The sequence below is a fragment of the Marmota monax genome, unplaced genomic scaffold (assembly GCF_021218885.2).
Source record: "Marmota monax isolate L192 unplaced genomic scaffold, Marmota_monax_Labrador192_F-V1.1 WCK01_AAM20220418_F8-fsc00227, whole genome shotgun sequence".
In the NCBI taxonomy this organism is placed as follows: domain Eukaryota; kingdom Metazoa; phylum Chordata; class Mammalia; order Rodentia; family Sciuridae; genus Marmota; species Marmota monax.
Genome location: NW_026695208.1, coordinates 1,314,808 through 1,322,518, shown reverse-complemented (window position 1 = coordinate 1,322,518; position 7,711 = coordinate 1,314,808).

The following is a 7,711-nucleotide window of genomic DNA, read 5'->3' as shown; positions in this document are numbered from 1 at the left end:
CTGGATTGATGACAAGCTACAATGTCTAACCTCCTCTGACTTGAGCTTTTTCTGTAGCTATACATACACAATTAAGTCAGTTGAGATTACCACAGCATGACTGCCATGTAACTGCGCAAGAGAAGCTTGTTTACTGCTTGCTGCAAAAGGTACTAGGCCATACAGGCAACCACAATGTCTCTCGGGGTTTATGATCTAGGTAATTGGAACTACCATGCTAATGTTTCTGCTATTTGTTATACTATGAGTTATGAATTGCTTTGCCCTGACCTATTAACCATGAAGGTGAAGGAGACTACCTTACAAATCAACTTCCAGGCTTCACTTGGTCAGACTGTTCAAGTTACATGAGGTAGCTCTAAATATAAAATTAATTAAAAATTTATGATTACAAATGAACACACTGATCAGAGGTTATGATCCTTCATTGAATGAGAAAATTAGAATAAATGAAATTCCAGAAAAGCCTGCTAAAATGGAAAGAAGAATAAAAGAATCATCAGGAACAAGTATAAAAGAATAAAACCAGAGTTGGCAGAGTCTCAACAAGCAAATTTAGGTTCCAAAGGAGTCCTTGTTTCCTGGTTTGGTTTTTTGATCCACAACACAGATCTTAAAGGGCTCCTTGGAGTGAGGAAAATAATCTCTTTCATGAAAACTTTGCTGAAAGTTTGTTTGTTTGCTTTAAATGAGAAGTCTAATAAAGAAAACTGTTGTTCTCCCAAATAGTGTAGAAAGTACCAATATTCATGTTTCTGCAGAAAAAAAATTCATATTCTCCAATAAACAATAAAAGAAAATTCTAGCATGTGAATATATTTGAACACTGTTTACTCTTGGATCATTTTCCATATTCATCATTTCCTTTGCTCTTGGGCATAACAACTGAATAAATATTTAACAGAACTTCAGAGAGTGAACTTGTTTCTAAAGGAAAAAAGTATTAATTACAAAAGTAATTCTGATTAACAAGAAAAAGCTTCTTATAATGAGTGACAGATAAAAAGGGTGTTTTCTTTTAATTCTGAATGTCCCCAGGAAAATTCAGTACTGGTTCAGAGCAAAAGAGATATTTCACTGTACATTCTTTCACTAAGGAAGGGAATATAAGAGAAGAATGCTATAAGAAGTTTTCTCCTCATCTCTCATAACAATAAGAGCCCCAACAGGTACTTCCCCGTGTGGCTGTGTCAGCCATTCCATAGCAAGAAGAGTCTGCAGCAGCTTCTCTCCTGCACTCAGACACAGGTTAATTGTCATTTGTTTAAGCAACTCATCTCCGGAGTAATATCCAAAGACCAGAAAGATCAACTTGTCTTGGATCCCTTTTCTAGAAGGTCCCCAAACACATCCTGTTACCTGCACTGACCAGGCTTTTATCCCACTTCCTGTAAAAGCTGATCACTGCAAAGGGGGACTTCATGATTTAATTGGTTTATACTAATGGATATTCAATCCCTGGAGCACTAAATAATGAGTCAAATGGAGATTCTGTTTGCAAATAAGGCCACAGTCATGGGATAGGCAGCCAGTATTATCTGCCTCAAAAGAGTGCCAGGTAGTGTATGACAAAAGCCAGAGTCTTTGCCATCCTACATGAGGCCTGTGCTGCTTCTTTGTCTTGATTGGACCAAGCAATTATTCATCTCATCTTTGAAAATTCAGTTTCTTAATGCTGTATGGAATTTCCAATTACCGCTTTCTTCCAATCACAATTATTTTTACATTCCAAAGCCTACTTCAAAAGCATTTTGCTATCTGTTCCCTGAAATGTCTCCCTCCTTCTACTAGTCTTCCATGTGTGGTTTGAAATTTCTCTGCTTGGCACTTGTGCCTTTCTGCACCATATCTGTTGCTGTCTCTCACCACCCTAGAGTGAAAGCTTATTGAAAACAGGAACCTTGTCATAATCATCTTTTCTGTGTGATCCTGGGGCTTTCAACTTAAAGGTAGTCAACAATGACCTAGAGAAATCATTTAAAATGACATTCAGAATTGAACATCAAGACCCTGATTCTGTCATCTTCAATGTTTTTAAGAATGGATGAAGAGATAGGTCACCTTAAAACTAATTTCAGAGTAAATTAAAGTTAGAATGAGTATCTGTTGCTTAGTTAATTTAAAAGAAACATGTTTACATTTTTAAAACATACAGAAGATCCATGATATACATCTATGTTAGTAAATCTTTGGGCTTTGCTAAGAAGAAAAAAAAATGTGCTTAAATGACTCAACATATTCTTCTCTGACTCTACCCTTTTCCATTTATCTAGGTTTATTAGGTTTCCGTCTTTTTTGTGTTTACTTAATTATTTCTCCCCTCACTTAGTAATACAACTCTTGAAATAAATATCAGTTAAATCAAATATTGTGGGCTCCAAAGGGCAATACAGAACAGAAATTTACATCTCCCTGATCAAATAAGAATCCTACTTTCAAAGATCTCTACAAAGAAGATGCCATGACCACTTGGGGAGTCATGTTTGAAATTCACTAATCAGGTAACTTTCCCTCTGATCTGCTGCAAATGTTTTGTACGATATCTTGGACCCCCTTCAACTTTATTCTACTATAATAGAGATAAAACTAGACTTTTTGCACCTATATAACTGTGATCAGGTCTTATTTTGTTTTATGTTTTGATTCAAATACCCAACATCTGAACATTCTAGCTTGTTTGTGGCATTCTCAAGCTTATGAATCTTAACAAGAGACCAAGTGAGTCTTTCCCTATAGATGTCAAAACTGTTAAAATCCTAAAGACGTTAAAGCTCTTCCAGATAAGGAATAGGCATGTGACACAGACCAGTCAATCAAATGCCCTGGGTTGGAACTGTGATTCAACAGCTGGTGGTAGAGGGTGGGGGATCCATGCCTGATTGTTAGCAGGGGGCCCACTGCTGTGTGCAGTGTCGGCAGGAGGCTTTATGAGCTGTGGTGCATAGTGTTCAGAAATGTCAGCAGCAAGGTCCTCACAGGACTGGCTCCTCTTCATCTGCCCAATTCTCAGCCCTGTTTCTATGGCTTCCTCAGAAATCCTGTGGGGGGAGCTTCCTAATATCCATTCAGACTCCTGTTAGGGAGTCTCTATAACTTGTGAATGGAAACCATGACCATACTTTATGGAAATACTACAAATATATAAATGCTCACATCCATTTTGTGTGGTACTATACAGTTTCACATTGTTTATAAAACATTGTTTCATTAGTATTTGAAAATTGCAGGGGTTTTTTGTTATTTTTTGTGAGTTTTTGTCTTTTTTTGTTCTTGCTGTCATTTCTTTTTTGTTTCTTTTTTGTGAGACTAAGATAAAAGGTTTTGATGATGCACTTTTCCCAGAACTTTTCTACATTCCCTTAAAAACAGAAATTCAGAAGTGGATATAGAACTCCTGGGATATTCTGAGAATACTAAAGATACAGTGTAATTATCACTGACCTTCAAACATCCCATATGGACCAAACAGGGAAAGATGTTTTTGGTGCTTGAAAGGCCAACTGATTTTCTCTTGGCCAGCTTTTTTTTTAAAGTAGGCATGGCATTGCATTTCCTGAATGGTAATAAATTTTAATAATGAGCAAGGAAGGTTCTTTTGTTCTAAACAGTCTACATATATTTTTGTGTGTGTTTATGTTTTTATACCAAATGCACAGTGAAAAGACTTAACTTTTTGACCTTTTGCCTCAAACAGCAACAGATACCTGAAAAAATTAGTCTATTTTTAATTCAGCCCAGCTACAGCACTCTGAACAAGAACCTGGCTAAACCAGTTGGAACTAAGAAATTCAATTTATCACAATGGTACACAAATAAATAGGAAATTTCACTCATCCAATCAAAATCATGTAAGAAAACAAACCAGTAAAATAATCTTATTGTAAAATGATGAGCAAGGCCTACAGGAAGACAGAGAGCTTCTTGTCCATCTGTCTAGCTCTGGAGTCCAGGTGGCTGTCTCAGAGGTTGAGCTCTTTACTCTGCACCTGCCCCTCACATACTTGAACCCCAACCCCAGCACCCATCTCTCCCACCTATTGCCTGCTCTGAAACCTGAGAGCCTGGCTTGTAGTATCCCCTGGGCTCACTTGCCAGCCTGCTTCATTCTGGCCAGTGGAATTATAGTCAGGAGACGAGAGAGTAGGAGGAGAGAATGGATGCGGCACTTCTGCCCTGTGTCTTCTCTGCAATTCTGGCCAACCTCTTAAAATAGTCACTTCCTTCCACAACTACAGCTCCCACTGTGCTTCAGCTTTCACCGAACTCATATAATTCCATTCCTGCAGGTAGGAAAGACTTTTGCCATCTGTGGTATCTCAACACTCCCTGCTTGTTCTTTCAGTCCTGCCTGAACCTAGGCAAGAAGTGTCATAATTCTCTTCATTTGAAACACCACAAGTAATATTCTATTTTCTATTGAAACCCTGTTTACAGGATGGAACTACCTAATGCATTTAAGATGAACCAAGGACTTGTTTTCATTCATTCAACTCAAGAGCATTTCTTGTTAGCATACTGTATTCATACCTAGGAGAAGGACACATGGAAGCAAAGCTCAGGAAGGCAAAATAAATTCAGAATGATAATTAAAAACACACCAATGTATATTATTGTTCAGAGATTAGAAAACAGACTTCTAGCCACTTTACTTTTTTTATGCAGAATTTCCCTGAGAAACCAACCTATAGCAAAATAATCAAGTGTTCTTGGTAAATCTAAATTAATACTGGGGGGAGTTAATTATATTATTCAAATATTTTATGACCTCAGGCTAACATAGCCAGGGGCCTCTTCCATTGCCTTTATGACTTCTCCTGAGACATAGGAGGCCAGGGTAGTCCATCCTTTTGAAAGTGCCTTAATCTTCTTTATTGAGGCTGCTGAAATTTATCTTACTGACTCCTTTTATGAGTTGTCAAGGCAACAAATGTGTCCCCATTCCACCTAATCCCCTTCCACATACAGTTACGATTAATGCTTTTCTTCTTGAGAGATTTTTTTAATGTAATTAAATCTTGTGGAATAAGAGCTATTCTATCTCTATAAAGTGATTTTCATTCATGTGTTGCACAAATATTTGCTGAGAGTCTTCTATGTATCTGGCAGAGACTATGTTTGAGAACATGCCCTAAAGAATAAATTCATGCTCTTACCATCTTCTGTTGGTTTCCCATGTTAACTGTCAGAAAGTAGACTTATATCCTTCATTCCAAGCTCTTCAGGGACACCACATGGTATCCCCCAATTACTGATGAAACAGCTATTTTCTATAAGAATAATTTTAAAAAAAAGAATCAAATCAGGGCCAGAGTAACAAAAAAGGAAAAAAAAAAAGAAAATGTTTCACAGCCATGTTAAAATTTTAAATATCCTGAAATTTACCAACAAAAATAATCCTTTGTTAATTACTTGACCAAATTAAGACTGTTTGTCTTATTGAAATTATGGGTTCCTATTTAACTGTGAAATGTGTAAGTACTGGCTTCCCTTAGACATCAGAAGTTGATTGTGACCTAGCAAATCTCTTTTTCACCTCAGACTCTATAAAAAAAACACCTCTTATCAGCACACCATGCCTGGATACACACACTCACAAGTCAGTACTTTTTATTATTCATTACAGTAGATTTCTTCCTAGCTTACCTGCTTTTCCTGTTCCTCTGGAAAGTTCTCCTCAGTATCGTTCTCACTACAGAGTGAGTGTGACAAAATACAAATGTGACCAAGTCACTCCCTGAATTCAAAATCAGATTTTTCACTTTCGAGTTGTGTGATATCAACAAATTACTTTTTTGAGCCCCCATCTTATTTGTAAAGTAAGGACGCCCATAGTACTTCCCTCACAGGAAGGTCTAGATCATTAAATGAGTGAATACACGTGAAACGTGTAAAGGATGCCCGTCATCAGCAAGCTAGCCATTATTTTAAACCTACAAAAGTGGGTTTTTTTCCCCATATTCCCTGTGACACCCCAACTCAGGCAGCAACTTGGATATTTTATGCTTATTGCCTCAGGGAAAAAATGGCATCAAGGAAAAGAGAAAAGTTATTTTGATACTCTTGGCATAAGTATTTGAGAATACAGAAAGACATTTTGAGTTTCAAAGGTTTCAAGGCATGGAGTTTGAACTGTAAACAGATGATTTGAAAAGAGAAGAAAGATGAAAAGGCACATTGTTAATCCCCAGGCACCATAAAGTTTGTCTGATCTGAAAAGAATCATAGAAAGCATTAGGAGAGGCCCCCCAGCTTAGCCCCTCCCCCCAAAACTGGGCCAAGTCTAGAGAGGGTAAAACACAAGTTTGGATATACCTGGAAAATCTGAGAACAGTGAGGGGCCCTATGCCCAAAGTAGGAACTAAGAAAGTTGTAAAAGCCCAGAGTTTTCTGAGCCTACCATAGGACAGCAATAAGGAAGGGGGAAAGCCTGCAAGAAGCAGAAAAGGAATAGGAAGACACCCTAAAGTTTTCCTCATCATTAGACCTCCATCAGAGAACAATCAAATGTGCCCATGTCTCCAATAAGGACACAGAGAAGAGAGAGGGATTTCATATAGTCTCTAGAAATGAGGTGATAGACAAAAAGAGCAATCTGCATGGATCATAACCAAGGACCAAATGGGAAGAAATGTGCCTCAACAAATGTGGGTCTGGAAATATGGAACTGGCCACCCCTGATCACTCCTCCCAAGTGCTTTTGCATAATACAAGAACCCCTCCCAGAATTACTTACAATATTTCATATTTTATGCTCAATGTAAAAGTCTCAAAAAATTAAGCCCAACTGTATAAATATAAAAATATCCACGTTTCTTAAACTTTCCTTCCCATTTCTCATAAAAACAAACATCAGGCTTCTTACCTTTACCTACAAGCACTGCATGACCAGGCTCCTGCCTCCCTCTGGAACTTCCTCTCCTATCATTTCCTCCCTTTATCACTAAGCCCCAGACACACCAGTTTGCTTTCTTTTTTGATAACTGGGCAAGTCCTTTTCCATTGTAAGTGATTTCCATTAGGTGTGCCTGTGCTCTTACAATGTCTAGATCATTCTAATTCTTGAGGTATCATCATAAATGTCTTCTCATAGAAGCTTTTTCTGATTTGAACAGTTTTTCTCTATGTATTCTTCATCTGATCACATTGATTTCATTCATGATAACTCTCACTAATTTTTTTTATACTTTTTTCCCCCAATGTTCATGAAAGCTGGAACTTTTTTCCATCTTGTTCTTTGCAATGTCCCATGCATTCAGCACCTGTCTCATCACAGAGTATATGGTCAAGACATATTTATTAAATGAATTAGTGAATGCGTTTTTCATCCAACTATACTAAGGGAACCCATACTGTGGCAACAATGACTTACTATTTTATCATTTTCACTCAAAATACATTTTTTAAAAGAAACCTTGAAGGATATTTTCTATCTTAAATATATATAATACATTATGTGTTTGGGGATCCCCAAGACCTCCCTCAGATCCCATGATTCACTAGAAGGAAACACAGAATTCAAGAAAGCTATTTTACTTAAGGCTACAATTTAGTGGAGCAAGAAGATAAAGATTAAAATCAGCAATAGAAAAGACATAAGACAGTGTTCAGGAAAGACAAGACACAAGGTTCCAATTGTTCTCTCCCAGTAAAATCACAAAAACAGTGTTCAACTGTCCCAGAAGCAATGTTTTAACAGCATTCACAAAGTATT